The following is a 16,086-nucleotide window of genomic DNA, read 5'->3' as shown; positions in this document are numbered from 1 at the left end:
TGTTTGAATATTGTTTAAGCTTTATAGTATCTACTAAAAAACATTGTTTAGCCACATTACTTAATCAGATCTTTAGAGTTATTTAATTATGATCGTGTGATTCATTTTTTCTCCCTCAGGATACTTAGTTTGTCTCTGCTTAAACTTGCATCCATTAATTGGGAATCTTTTGGTGGATCTTGCATATAGTAATTACTGTGGTATTCTAACAGTGATTTTCAGTTGCCTCCATTTCTTCTGCATTTGTCAATTGGTTTTTGCCATAAGGAAGAGTTGTCATTTTATTTATTCATTTTTTTCATTTTCATTTATATCTGTATAATATGGATTAATGAATATTTTATTATTTAGGGTATAATACAATATTATAATTTAATTATTTACTTTGTTGCTCAAGATGTTTGACCATTGACGATTGGACTCTTTCAGGTGGAATCTGTGAACTTTTCCTATATTACTTGGTTTTTTTTTCTTTTTTAGCATTTTCTTGCTTCCTGGCACCACAAGATGATTTGGGTTCAGCTTATATTTTACCTGCCTTGGCTTTGGACTAAACCAGTTCTCCAAAGCTGTCTCTCACTAGAGAATAGTTTTTAGAAACCAAGATCTGAGCACCAAGTAAACTCATTGCTACTGCGGTGTTACTACTTCTAGTCCTGTCAGTAGATAGATCTAAGACACACACACACACACACACACACACACACACACACACACACACACAATTCTATCTATCTTACGTGTATGTTTTAAACCATACATCTGTATTGATACTTTTGCCCCTAACCTAGCACACAGGGTTTATTCTACTATCTTCCTTTCCTTAACTGTAGTTACTTACTCTGGCCCTTGATATCTACAGTACATTTGTTTGTTTGTCCACGTATAAAAATGAAGTAGAATTAGAATTTCTCATTCATATCTCTGTGAAAAACAATGTACCAACTACAGTACAGTATTTGAGTACAGTTTTTTTTTTTAATCTTTAACGTTATGGTATCCAAAGTACTATTTTCTAAATTAATTATCTTGTTTCTTCCCATTCCTTTTAATATGATCATGTGATTTATTTGTAATACAGTTAGATTTGTTAACTTTTTATTTTATTTTTTTTTATTACATTATCTTAGTCACCATACAGTACATCCCTGGTTTCTGATGTAAAGTTCAACGATTCATTAGTTGCGTATAACACCCAGTAAACCATGCAATAAGTGCCCTCCTTACTACCCATCACCAGTCTATCCCATTCCCCTACCCCCCTCCCCTCTGAAGCCCTCAGTTTGTTTCTCAGAGTCCATAGTGTCTCATGCTTCATTCCCCCTTCTGATTACCCCCCATTTCTTCATCCCTTTCTTCCCCTACTGATCTTCCTAGTTCTTATGTTCCATAGATGAGAGAAACCATATGATAATTGTCTTTCTCTGCTTGACTTATTTCACTTAGCATTATCTCCTCCAGTGCCGTCCATGTTGCAACAAATGTTGAGAAATCGTTCTGATAGCTGAGTAATATTCCATTGTATATATGGACCACAACTTCTTAATCCAGTCACCTGTTGAAGGGCATCTCAGTTCCTTCCACAATTTAGCTATTGTGGACAATGCTGCTATGAACATTGGGGTGCATATGGCCCTTCTCTTCACTACGTCTGTATCTTTGGGGTAAATACCCAGTAGTGCAATGGCTGGGGCATAGGGTAGCTCAATTTTTAACTTTTTAAGGGCCCTCCACACTGTTTTCCAGAGTGGCCGTACCAACTTGCATTCCCACCCACAATATAGGAGGGATCCCCTTTCTCCACATCCTCTCCAACAATTGTTGTTTCTTGCCTTGTCAATTTTTGCCATTCTAACTGGCGTAAGGTGGTATCTTAGTGTGGTTTTGATTTGAATTTCCCTGATGGCTAATGATTTTGAACATTTTTTCGTGTGTCTGTTAGCCATTTGTATGTCATCATTGGAAAAGTGTCTGTTCATATCTTCTGCCCATTTTTTGATTTGTTCATTTGTTTCTCACGTATTGAGTTTGAGAAGTTCTTTGTAGATCTTGGATACCAGTCTTGTACCTGTAGCATCATTTGCAAATATATTCTCCCATTCCGTGGGCTGCCTCTTAGTTTTTTTTTTTTTTTTTTTTTTGTTTTTTTTTTGACTGTTTCCTTGGCTGTGCAGAAGCTTTTTATCTTGATCAAGTCCCACGAGTTCCTTTTATCTTTAGTTTCTCTTGCCTTGGAGATGTGTCATGAAAAAGGTTGCTTTGGCCGATGTTGTAGAGGTTGCTGCCTATGTTCTCCTCTAGGATTTTGATGGATTCCTGTCTCACATCTAGGTTTTCATCCATTTGGAGTTTATTTTTGTGTATGGTGTGAGAGAGTGGTCAAGTTTCATTCTTCTGCATGTAGCTGTCCAATTTTCCCAGCACCATTTATTGAAGAGACTTTTTTCCATTGGATGTTTTTTCCTGCTTTATCAAATATTAGTTGCCCAAAGAGCCAAGGGTCCATTTCTGGGTTCTCTATTCTGTTCCATTGGTATATGTATCTGTTTTTGTGCCAGTACCATGCTGTCTTTGTGATCACAGCTTTATAGTACAGCTCAAAATCTGGCATTGTGATGCCCCCAGCTTTGTTTTTCCTTTTCAAAAGTTCCTTGGCGATTCGGGGCCTTTTCTGGTTCCATACAAATTTAAGGACTATTTGTTCCAGTTCTTTGAAAAATGTCCTCGGTATTTTGATCGGGATAACATTGAAAGTGTAGATTGCTCTGGGTAGCATGGACATTTTAACTATGTTAATTCTTCCAATCCATGAGCATGGAATATTTTTCCATCTTTTTGTGTCTTCCTCCATGTCTTTCAAGAGTGATTTATAGTTTCTAGAATATAGGTCCTTTACGTCTCTGGTTAAGTTAATTCCAAGGTAACGTATGGTTTTTGGTGCTATTGTAAATGGCATGTATTCCCTAATTTCTCTTTCTTCAGTCTCATTATTCGTGTATAGAAATGCAACTGATTTCTGAGCATTGATTTTGTATCCCGCCACATTACTGAGTTGCTCTATAACTTCTAATAGTTTGGGAGTGGATTCTTTTGGGTTTTCCATATAGAGTATCATGTCGTCTGCAAAGAGAGACATTTTGACTTCTTCTTTGTCGATTTGGATACATTTTATCCCTTTTTGTTGTCTGATTGCTGTTGCAAGGACTTCTAGTACTATGTTGAATAATAGTGGCGAGAGTGGGCATCCTTGTGTTCCTGATCTTAAGGGAAAGGCTTCCAGCTTTTCCCCATTGAGAATGATATTTGCTGTAGGCTTTTCATGGATGGTTTTTATGAGATTGAGGAATGTACCCTCTATCCCTACACTCTGAAGGATTTTAATCAGGAAAGGATGCTGTATTTTGTCAAATGCTTTTTCTGCATCTATTGAGAGAATCATATGATTTTTGAATTTTTCTTTCTGGATAAAATCTAAGACACTGATAGATTTGTGAATGTTGAACCACCCTTGCATCCCAGGGATGAATCCCACTTGGTCATGATGGATAATCCTTTTAATGTACTGTTGGATTCTATTAGCCAGGATCTTGTTGAGGATTTTGGTGTCCATATTCATTAGGGAAATCGGTCTGTAATTCTCCTTTTGATGGTGTCTTTGCCTGGTTTGGGGATCAAGGTAATATTGGCCTCATAGAATGAGTTTAGTAGCTTTCCTTCTGTTTCTATTTTTTGAAATAGCTTTAGGAGAATAGGTATTATTTCTTCTTTGAATGTTTGGTAGAATTCCCCAGGAAAACCATCCGGGCCTGGAGTTTTGTTTTTTGAAAGGTTGTTTATCACTGACTCAATCTCTTCATAATTAATTGGCCTGTTTAAAAAATCAATTTCTTCCTGTTTCAGTCTTGGTAGTTTATAGGTTTCCAGGAAGGCCTCCATCTCTTCCAGATTGCTTAATTTATTGGCATAAAGCTGTTGATAAAAGTTTCTAATAATCCTTCCAATTTCATTGGTGTTGGTTGTGACCTTTCCTTTTTCATTCATAATTTTATTAATTTGGGTCCTTTCTCTATTCTTTTGGTTAAGTCTTGCCAGTGGTCTGTCAATTTTATTAATTCTCTCAAAGAACCAGCTTCTAGTTCTGTTGATCTGTTCTACTGTACTCCTGGTTACTAATTCATTGATTTCTGCTCTGATCTTGGTCCACTGCTTCCTCGTGCGTGGATTAGGCCTGTCCCTCTGTTTCTGTTCCAGCTTCTTGAGGTGAGAATATAAAACCTGCATTTTAGATTATTCTATTCTTTTGAGTGAGGCTTGGATGGCTATGTATTTCCCCCTTAGGACTGCCTTTGCAGTATGCCATAGGTTTTAGAGTGTTGTGTTTTCATTCTCATTGGTCTCCATAAATTGTTTAAATTGATTTTTGATTTCCTGATTTATCGAATCATTCCTGAGCAGGATCGTTCTTAGTCTCCAAGTGTTTGAGTTTCTTCCAAATTTTTCCTTGTGGTTGAGTTCCAATTTCAAAGCGTTGTGGTCTGAGAATATTTAGGGAATAATTTCAGTCTTTTGGTATCAGTTGAAACCTGTTTTGTGACCCAGAACATGGTCTATTCTTCAGAATGTTCCATGGGTATTAGAATAGAATGAGTATTCTTTGGTTCTGGGGTGTAGTGTTCTATATATATCTATGAGGTCCAACTCGTCGAGTATGGCATTCAAAGCCCTTGCTTCTTTGTCGATTTTTTGCATGGGTGTTCTATTTCTGATAGTGGAGTGTTGAGGTCCCCTACTATTAACGTATTTTTTTTTGTCTTTAATGCAAAATAGTACTTAATATTTATTTATTTTTAAAATTTTTTTTTATTATATTATGTTAGTCACCATACAGTACATCCCTGGTTTCTGATGTAAAGTTCAATGATTCATTAGTTGCGTATAACACCCAGTGCACCATGCAATACGTGCCCTCCTTACTACTGTATTTTTATCTATATGTCTCTTTATTGTGGTTAAGAGTTGGCTTGTGTATCTTGCTGCTCCCCTGTTGGGTGCATATATATTTATAATTGTTATATCCACTTGTTGAATACTTCCTTTAAGAATAATATAGTGTCCTTCTGCATCTCTAACTTTAGTCTCTAGTTTAAAATCCAATCTGTCTGATACGAGAATTGCTACCCCAGCTTTCTTTTGAGGTCCATTGGCGTGAAAGATGGTATTCCATCCCTTTACTTTCAGTCTGAATGTATCTTTAGGTTCAAAATGGGTCTCTTGTAGACAGCAAATGGATGGGTCATGTCTTTTTATCCAATCTGCAACCCTGTGGCGTTTATGGGAGCATTTAGGCCATTTACATTGAGACTGAATATTGAGAGATATGATTTTAATGATACCATGTTGCCAGTAAAGTCTTTGTTTCTATCGATTGTGACTTTCTGTTTAGTATCACTCTTGGGGCCTTTTTACCTTTATAGAACCCCCCTTAATATCTCCTGTAAGGCTGGTTTCGTGGTTACGAAATTGGTCAATGACTGGCGATTCTGGAATGTCTTTATTTCTCCATCAATTCTGAATGACAGCCTTGCTGGATAAAGGATCCTGGCTGCATGTTTTTCTCTGAAAGAGCTTTAAAAATGCCCCCCCCCCCCAACCCTTTCTCTCATTCCAGGTCTGTGTAGACAGGTCTGTCATAATTCTGATACCTTTGCCTTGGGACGTGAGAAATTTCTTTGTCCTGGCCGCTTTCAATACTGTATCCTTGGATCTAATATTTGTGAAATGCACTATGACGTGACGTGGTGTAGGTCTGTCATGGTTGAGCTTGGGAGGGGTCCTCTCTGCCTCTTGGACACGAATTTTTTTTCCCTTGCTAGATTAGGGAAGTTTTCAGCTACAATTTGTTCAAATATCTCTTCTAGACCCTTGGGGATGCTGATGATTCTGACATTGGAACATTTCATTGAGTCAGTAATCTCCCATAACCTACATTCCTGAGCGTGGATTTTTTTGAGTCCAGATTCTATTTTAGCTTTCTCTTCTACTAACCCATCCTCCAATTCACTGATACGTTCTTCTGCCTCATTCACCCTGGCCATCAGAGCCTCTAGTTTTGACTGCATTTGGCTCATAGAATTTTTAATTTCTGCCAGATTTGCTCTCATTTCCGCCCTTAGAGATTCTATATTCTCATTAACATTTTCGTTAATACTTTTTTCAAGTCTACACATCATCTTGACCATTGTTACTCTGAATTCCATTTCTGATAATTTGGTTACATCCATATCCATTAGTTCTGTGGCAGAGGCCACAGACTCATTGTCTTTTCTTTGCTGGGGGCGGATTTCTCCTTCTTGTCATTCTGATGAGGAGAGGTTGCGGGGTTGTCCAGAGCCCAAATTATTGACCAGGACCCAGGCCGTGCGCCCTTGTTTTATAGGGATCTTAGGGATGTGGGCTTCTTGATTTTTCAGCCTGCCTTCTGGGGGAGGGGACTGCCGCACTGATACTCAGGCAACCCTGTTTGGGTAGCGTCTCTGTGTCCCCTGCGAGGGGGGTTGGGGGTGGGCACGCTGTGAGCCGGTGTTTCCAGGCTTTTGTTCTCTGGCGGCTTTCCCTGGCGGTTTGCTGTGCCTCTTCTGAGAGAGCAGCAGTGGCCGAATCTCAGCCTTTGTCTCAGAACAGAGGGATCGCAGACCATTCTCCACTGATGTTCTGGCCACTTTAACTCTGTTTCTGTTGGCACTGCTCAACCCTGCAGCGTCCTGGGATGTGTGCCCCATACCCGGCGTCCCAGCCCTCACTTCCAGGGCCAGCGTGTCTCTGTCCTTTGTGTTTCTAACACCGCCAGCCGCCAGCTGCCCCCACGCGCACCGGAGCTCCCGGTCTCAGTCTGGTTCCAGTGAGCGCACCGGAGTTCCATTTCAGTCTTGTCTCGAGTGTTCCCGGCTCACGGTCTCAGTCTGCTCTCTTGCGGGTGCCGGTCAGTGAGTCCGCCGGCTCCCCCGTGCAGGTGGCTACTGCTTCCCGGCTCCCGAATGCAGCGGCTCCCTCCCCCTTCCGTTTATCTTCTGATATCTGTGCGCAGTTTCACGGCTCCCCGCTTCGTACCTCAATACTCAGCACTGGAGATGTTCATTCGTAGAGATCCAGAAGTTCTTCATGCATCTCAGGCTGATTCCATGGATGCTCAGGCTGGTCTGGTACCTATCCAGCTCGACTCAGGGGACTAGCTGAAAAAGGGGTCCCCTACTCCTCCGCCATCTTAACCTGGTTTTTTCCAGATTTGTTAACTTTTATTCCATCTTCTCCCCCTCCCCCCAGTCCCACATACATCCTGGTTGACTTTTTTTAAAGTTTTTTTTTTTAAAGTTTAAACTTTTTTTGAAAGTTCATGTGCAGTGAGTCTTACACTTTGTGGTTTGTATTGCTCTGAAAAATATATACAGTCATGTAATCACCATAGTTCCCTCAAAATTTTTTTGTGTAGACAACCCCTCTCCCTAACCCCCAACCCAACAACTATGTTTGCCTTCTCCAGAGTATCACATAAATGGAATGATGTACTATGTAGCTTTTTGGGTTTGACTTCTTTAATTTAGCAAGATGCATTTTATGATTCATAGGGATGTCATGTGAATTCATAGTTTGCTATTTTTATTACTAATATTCTACTGTATGGATATTCTACACATGGTTTATTCACGAGTAGAAAGAGATATGGGTTTTTTCCCCAGTTTTTGGAGCTTATGAGTGAAGTTCCTGTAAGTATTTTTATACAGCTTTTTGTGTGAACATGGTTTTTATTTCTTCATGGTAGATAACTAGGAGCAGGGTAGTTGCATATTAAGTTCATAAGAAATTGACATAATATTACCAAGTTGACTCTAGCATTTTGAATTCCCACTAACAACTTAAATGAGAGTTCCAGTTGCTCCACATTCTTCTCAGCACATGGTATGACAAGTTTTTTGTTTTGGTTTGGTTTTCTTTTTTTAGACATTGTAATAAGTGTGTAGTATTATCAATTGTAGTATTGATTTGCATTTCCCTACTTAGCAATGTTGAACATCTTCTCAGTTAATGAAGGATGTATTTAAGTCTTTCACTCATTTTTTAGTAGATTGTCCATTTTTTTCATTCTTAAGTTTTGAAGGATTTTATATATTCTGCGCTCAAGTCCTTTTCAGAATTGTGATATATGCTCCCAGTCTATGGCTTGTCATTTCATTTTCTTAACAGGATCTTTCATGTAGAAAAAGTTAATTTTAAAGAAGTTCATTTTATTGTTTCTTTTGTGGAATTTTGAAGTTATATATAAAACTTCTTTGCCTAACCCAATGTCATGCAGATTTTCTCTAGTGATTGTTGGTTATTCTTGTTTCTTAATGTATATAAAGAAGATGCTCAGAAATTCTTGCCTTCTCACACAGCTGCTTTTTCCTATACACACTTCTTAGGGCTTAATTCAGTCTTTTCTGTGAGTACACCCCATAAGGCTCATGGAGACACACTGTGGTTTCACACGGTTCTGCAAGCCAACACTCACCTTTACCAAGTTTTCAAATATGCTAGCTTAACTTTTATTACTGTATCTCATTCCTATCTACCTAAGATTAGTGAATGCTTGCTCTCTTGTCTTCCTGCAGGCACCATCTCTCCTTAGATAATTTGAGACTATTCATTGGACCTCAGCTCTCTGATGGGCTCAAAAAAAGTAATAAATTTGAAGCTAATCTGGCTCTTTTTTGTAGCAAGTGTGGGTGTGATCTCCTTTCACTTCTGTGTCTCAGGTGGAAGCTGGAATTACCCTACTAAGATTTTTAAGAAACTGGAATACCTGATTTTCTATAAATGAGAGACTAGCCAAGAAAGATTTTAAAAAGAACAATAAGGTAAGAGTTTCCTTCAAACATTATATTAAAAGTTACCTTATTATGTTTTAAATAATATTTTATTATGATATATAGCTATCTTAAATGAAACAGTGTGATTTGGGTAGAGAAATAAACACAACAGATCAATGGAACAGAACTGATTTTTCAGAAACAGACTATAAATATGATAATATATGATAAAGAAGATAATTCAAATCACCAGAGACACACATTGTTTACTAAAAGATTTAGGGACAATTAGCTATCCATTAGAACAATAAATTACATTTTCTGTATCACAACATTCAAGATCTATAGATACTTAAGATCTAACTAAATATAAGGGAAACTAACAGTAAAAGTATTACATGTATAAAATTATAGGAGAATGTTTTTGTAATCTTGGCTTAATAACAGGGTTTCTAAGAAAGACAGAAAACCTAGACACTAAAGAAAAAGACTAAAAATTCTAACCAACTAATAATATTTTAGAAATGTCTGTATAATATGAAACACTATAAATGGAGTTTTAAAAACAGGTGCAGGACAGGAGAAAACATTTTTTCTATTAGCTTTTTCTAAAGGACTCCACAAATTAATAAGAAAATTACCAGTTAGCCAAATAAAATAATTGGCAAAAGATATAAATTGATAATTCACAGAACTGAAATGGCCAATAAACAAAGGATAAGATATTCAACTTCCTGACAATCGGGGGGAAAAAGAAAATAACAGTTTTCAGTCAAAAGAATGGCAGCTTTTTAAAAATTTTTTAAGATTTTATTTTTATTTTATTTGAGAGAGAATGAGAGAGAGCATGAGGGGGGGAAGGGTCAGAGGGAGAAGCAGACTCCCTGCCAAGGAGGGAACCTGATGCAGGACTCGATTCCCGGACTCCAGGATCATGACCCGAGCTGAAGTCCGTCACTTAGCCAACCAAGCCACTCAGATGCCCCAAAAAGAATGGCAATTTTTAAAGAAGCCTATGAACAATTCTTGTTGATGACAGTGAAAGGACCTGGAACTTTTATGTTCTGTTGATGAGAAAGTATGTTTAAAATGCCTTTTAGGGGGCACCTGGGTGGCTCAGTGGGTTAAGCATCTGCCTTCAGCTCAGGTCATGATTGAGGGTCCTGGGATCAAGCCCTGCATCAGGCTCCCTGCTCCACAAGGAGCCCGCTTCTCCCTCTCACTCTGCCTGCTTGTTCTCTCCCTCTTTTGCTTTCTGTCAAATAAATAAAATCTTGTAAAAAAAAAATAAAATGCCTTTTAGGAGGTTAACTGAGCAGTATCTTTCAGACTTTCACACATATATTTTTTAAAGCCTAATTCCTTTTGTCACCAAAAACAAGCCCTGTTTAAACTTGCTTATGTAATTCAGACAAATTACTGACTATTTCAACTGAGAATTTCAGTTGAAAGAAATTCAGCAAAGGAACATTAGCTTTAAGTGAAGCTCGATCAGGAAGCACCCATTTCCTACTGATTCTCAGCTTTCCCTTCTATCCTAGGGTTGCCTCCCACTGTGATCCTGAGATGGTGTTATAAGCTGAATTACATCCTCAAAATTTATATGTGGAAGTCCTAAGCCTAAGTATCTCAGAATGTAACTGTATTTGGAGATAGGGTGTCTGGAGAACTAGTTAACATGAGGTCTTCAGAGTGGACCCTAATCCAGTATGACTGGTATCCTAAAAAGACATGAAAATTTGGATACAACACACACAGAAGGAAGAAATGTGAAGACCCAGGTAGAGTATAGCTTTCTGTAAACAAAGGAGGAAGGCCTGGGACAGATTCTTCCTTCACAGTCTTCTCAAGGAACCAATTTTGCTGACACCTTGCTCTTGACTTCTAGACTTTTGACTGGTGAGAAAATAAATTTCAAGCCACCCAGTTTACAAAACTAATACAAAACTAATACAGATGGCATCAGCATCTCCCAGGTCTACATAATTCCTGTATATGTACAGTAAGAAAGAATAAGTATCTTAGAATTCCTATCAAAATCCTTGAGTTCCATTTTGATTAGAACAGTCCTAAGACATGTCCCATTATCTATGTTCATCACTGTTGTGATCCAAGGTATTAAATGGGCTCACTGCCTTAGCCTAAGTCCTAAGCTCCACTTCTTTTGCAGTCTGATGCCCGAGAACCAAAATTCTTGAATGGAATATGAAGGTTATTGCAAATGGAGGAGCAAGGAATGGATGCCAGGTAAATGTCTTTTCCGTTTTTCATCCTGCAGCTCCTTTTCTCACTAACAAGAGGAAATAGTGACATATATGTCTAAAAGGCCTGCGTGAGCTTTTTATTAGGTCATTCTTTCTTACAGTGAAAAAGTGGGATCAACCTCAATGCCAGCCAGAGGAATGACTGGTTGAAACCACGGAATGGATTAGCATGCCTTCTCTGCAAATGTTTAAAAAAATGAATTGTATTTACATGGTTTGAAATGGAAAGATCTCCATGACCAAAATGGAAAATGTAAGTTGTGCACAGTATTTATAGAATGATGATAGTTCCAAAAAAAGAAAACCAATTATATTTCTGCATATACATACAGGTACGTGTGTACATTTTAAAAATGTCTAGGACGCCTACCTAACTGCCAACAGTGGTTATGTCAGAGGAAGGGTCTGGCATTAGGAGGATTAACTATGGGGACTTTTGCCTTGTGGGTTTTGTGTGTTTTTTTTTTTGTTTTTTTTTTTTGCCATTTATGAGAATATATTCAAGTAATTAGTACTTGTAAAACTAAAAAATAATAAAGTGCTTGGTATCACATCTGGACTATAGAGAGCACCTATTAAATATTAGCAGTTATTATCATTAAGGATAAAGGAGAACTTCCCAAATCAGATTCCTGCTAACAGGTATAAATCAGACCAGGGAAAACTGCTTGGCAAGAGGGCCAGGCAACCAGATGACCTATTTATAATGTGTATGTGTGTGGGTATAAATGCACAGTACAAGCATAGAAGGCCCTTCACCAAGCTGGTAACTGTGAGTACCACTGGCGGATAATGAAGTAGGGAGGAGATGAGGGCAGATTTCATTTTTATCCTTTTATATTTTTTAACTTTTCGTGAACATGCATCATTTTAGCATTATTTGATGTAATCAAAATTATACTTATATAATCCTTTGTAGCTTCCTTATAATCTGTATCTTCATTGACTTAAAAAATAATCCTAGCAAGGAAGAGCAATTTGCAAAAGCATTTATTTGAGTCCTGTTTGTGTTCCTATATTCTGGGCAATTGAATTAGAATGAGGATTGTTTGTCAAACCGGGACCAGCTGGGATTCTCTGGCTGACTCCCAGGCGCAACTGTGAAGAAACGGATATTGGGTGCTCTCCCACCTCGTCAGGAGCAGCGTTTCTCCTGTCTGCTCTTGGCACCCCCTAGCATCCTGTGCCCTGCTAAGGTGCTAACTGACAACTGACAGATTTTACTAAGAGCCTACTCTTCTCAGTAGTATTTGCATTTTAAAAGTTGACTTAAAGACTAAAAAAATCCAAACAAACAAACAAAAAACAAAAAAAAAAAAGCCACCCAAACTTCTGAGATTTGAGGCATAAAGTTCCTTCACAATAGCCAGTTCATACTACAACTCTCTCATCTTTAAAGCAAATAAACACATGCTCTCTTGACACCTGAGTTCCCATTAGCTACCAACCAGTGGTGATCAATTCTTATGCAAAATTTACAATAGAAGAGTTGTCTCCTACCTATCCTCCCAGTCAGTACAACTCCAAAGTAACCTGGTTTTCATCTTGTCTCCTGAAACTACTCTCTTTAAGGTTGCCATCATTAAGCTCTAATTGCCATTGTGAGGGATTTTTTTTTTCTATTTAATTCAGTACTAAGACAGTGGTGTTAGCATTTGTCATAGCTTTAATTTATCCATTTATCTGTCTCCCCACCTTAATGGTGAGCTTCTTTATGTCTGAATCTCTGACCCATTCATCTTTTTTTTAATGTTTTTTTTATTATGTTAGTCACCATACAGTACATCCCTGGTTTCTGATGTAAAGTTTGATGATTCATTAGTTGCGTATAACACCCAGTGCACCATGCAATACGTGCCCTCCTTACTACCCATCACCAGCCTATCCCATCCCCCCACCCCCCTCCCCTCTGAAGCCCTCAGTTTATTTCTCAGAGTCCATAGTGTCTCATGCTTCATTCCCCCTTCTGATTACCCGCCCTTTCTTTATCCCTTTCTTCCCCTACCGATCTTCCTAGTTCTTATGTTCCATAGATGAGAGAAATCATATAATTGTCCTTCTCTGCTTGACTTATTTCACTTAGCATTATCTCCTCCAGTAACATCCATGTTGCAGCAAATGTTGAGAACTTGTTCTTTTTGATAGCTGAGTAATATTCCATTGTATATATGACCCATTCATCTTTGTATCAGTGTTGTCATTACAATACTTAGCCCATGGTAATGCTGAAAATAGATGTACTATCTGACACCTGCTGGAAGATGGGTTGATTTGGGAGGCCTAGTGCTGATCACATAGGAGGAATGGATTAAATAAGTGCAAAAGCTTGACATGAGGTGGGAATGTTAGACTGGGGAGATAATTTGAGCAGGTATATTCTCCTAGCAGCTCTTCCACAATGCTACCTACCCACTCTTCAGGTGATCTCTGATTAAACAAATTAGGAAATGCAAAGGTATAGCTTCGTGCAAGAAGCAAAACTCATTGAGGTTTGGTTGAAAGAGAGGAGTCATGTGTCCATCCTAACATTGGGTAAAGTATAGGAATGAGAGAGAAGAGAGTTATTCCAAGATTACAGCAAGAATGTAACTTTAGTATCCAAGTTGTTATCCATACATTATTCTTATCCCTATCCCCCAACCACACAGGCCAGGTCTCTTCCATACTGTAAATACACTTAAATATTATAACAATGGAACTGAAGCTGGCTTTAAGTAACTTTTAATGACCTCCCCAAGCAAGTCCTGAGATCTACAAAAGAGATAGGTACAGGGTTTTAGTTTTGAATGTGAGTTTTCAAAATGTTGTAAATAAAAAACACCACTTCTGAACATTATCCCACCCCTCCTATACCACCTGTAGTTATTGACTCATGTTCCTATTGTTTTAGTCGATAGTGAAGATCATGTTTTGGGCAGTGCTAGGAAAGAGTGATGAGTGGTGGAGTGGAGGGAGGCGTTCACTAGGTCTGCATACAGGTGGTAACTATGTAACTAACTTCCTCTGAACACTTCTGAATTTAGAATAATTGTAAGTTTAGCCTGCTCTGTAACAGAAATAAAGCCATTGTAGTAGAAATGTGTCATAAGATCAATGTCTTCTACTTCTAAAACAAACATCTTTGCTGTGCCACAGTGTTTGTTTTGGTTTGGAAGCTGAGTCCTTTATCAAACCGTAGGAGACTATTATCTGGTGATAATGTATTTTGATTCTATTGTTGTTATCTTAAAACTGGTTTTCTCTGGGCCCATCTTTCTGGTATGTTTGTTTAATGACATGTTTAAAAATCTTTGTAAGAGCTGTATTAAAATGACAGATATTTTATATTGCCAACATAAACCACAATCTTCAAGGCTGATGATAAACTCCATCCTGGTCTCAGCTACTGTATGCGTTAAAGCTCTTAGCTGCTTTTCAAATGCTGGCATAGTTGTCAATCATTCTGTATCATGCTTAGAGTTTGTGTGAGGAAGCCATTTGTTAAATTGCAGCCTTCTAGACTCAAAGAACATTTACCAAATGCTTTCAGATAAAATGCCACCTTATTCTGTAACATACTGGGAAACTTGCAAGGAGAAGAAATACCTGAGGGAAACAGAAATTATAGGAGAGCGAAGTAACAACACATTCCTCTGTTCTCTATTAAACTTTCGATAGGAACTAAGAATAGTACTTAATTCTGTCTTCAATCTGTTTTTGTTATTCTAGATAGACAGATAAACAGTTACCACATTGGTGAACTCTCTTTGGATTTTCCTCATAATCTACCATCTTTTCCCCTCCTTTTGGAAGACCCTACTTCCCCTCTATAACCAGAGGGTCCGAAATGGCAGAGATGGTGAAAGGTAAGTGAATTTTCCTTTTTTTCCCCCTAACACTACTACCAGTCCCCTACTCTACATTGCTGGTAGCTGGCCCCATCAGTCTCATAATATTTTCATAAATCCTCTTTGTACTTACCCTTCTCATCCTATTATTTTAGTCAAATATGCAGAAGACTCAGACTCAGCTTCCTTCCAAAGTGCCAACTAAAATGTTTATCATCTTCACCTGTCTTTAACCTATAGAATCCAAGTCCATGGTTGCCAACCAGGGGATAGCACATATGCACTAAGCAGTGTGTGAAAACTGAGTAACTAATACATCTCACAATACATATTATGTATGTTTATATATATGATATAAAATTACCATTTTCGAGTACATGATTGCAGTAGGTAAAACAATATGTGACAAGTTAATAGCTTCTATGTTCAGAGGTGGGATTTGCAAGTCATCTCAGAGAAGAGTTCTCTCATTATGGGAGGATTTACTTCAGTGATTCTTCTTAGTTAAGCAGTTGTAAGGTAAGAAAGTTCTATTGTTCTGGGGGACTCTCTTAACAAAAGCTTTTTTGGCATCTGACTCTTGGTTATCAGAGTTAAGTCTTTGGGAGAAAGACGACCAGAAGCCGGGATATGGTCTGGTAAGGATGAATCTAAGATCCTAACTCTTATCCTTTAGATTAGAAATTAAGGAAACCTATCTGGGTGGACAAAGGTGACCCAGTCTGTCTGTGTTTGGACTGCTATAACAGATACTATAGATTGGGTGGTTTATAAACAATAGAAATTTAGTTCTCACAGTTATGAAGATTGGGAAATCTAAGATCAAGTCTGTACAGATTAGGTGTTGGGAAGAGCGTGCTTACTGATTCATAGACTGCTCTCTTTTCATTGTATCCTTACAAGACATAAGGGGTTAAAGGAACTCTCTGGCTCTCTCATAAGAAAAATAATCTTTTGTTTTTAAATAATTTTTAAAAATATAGTTGACACACAATGTTATATTAGTTTCAGGTATACAAAATAGTGATTGAACAACTCCATAGGTTATGCTGTGTTCACAAGAATAGCTACCTTCTGTCACCATACAACACTATTATAATACTTGAGTATATTCCCATGCTATACCTTTCATCCCCATGACTTATTCATTCC

The 16,086-nt window shown here is 38.1% G+C and overlaps 1 long non-coding RNA gene across 2 annotated transcripts; it reads left to right on the top strand.

The window, feature by feature from the left end:
* Positions 1–8,793: 8,793 nt before the first annotated feature.
* On the top strand, positions 8,794–11,405 carry LOC123783039 (uncharacterized). Of its 2 annotated transcripts, none has more exons than XR_006777107.2 (3): positions 8,794–8,891; positions 11,014–11,090; positions 11,209–11,405. It is a non-coding gene; the product is annotated as an uncharacterized LOC123783039 (long non-coding RNA). The 2 variants fall into 2 exon arrangements; XR_006777109.2 differs by lacking the exon at positions 8,794–8,891 and adding an exon at positions 10,410–10,624.
* Positions 11,406–16,086: the final 4,681 nt, after the last annotated feature.

The sequence above is a fragment of the Ursus americanus genome, chromosome 1 (genome assembly GCF_024610735.1).
Source record: "Ursus americanus isolate L20-20 chromosome 1, mUrsAme1.1.p, whole genome shotgun sequence".
Classification (NCBI taxonomy): Eukaryota; Metazoa; Chordata; class Mammalia; order Carnivora; family Ursidae; genus Ursus; species Ursus americanus.
Note: the sequence above shows the minus strand (reverse complement) of the source record. Positions and strands in the feature narration are given on the sequence as shown.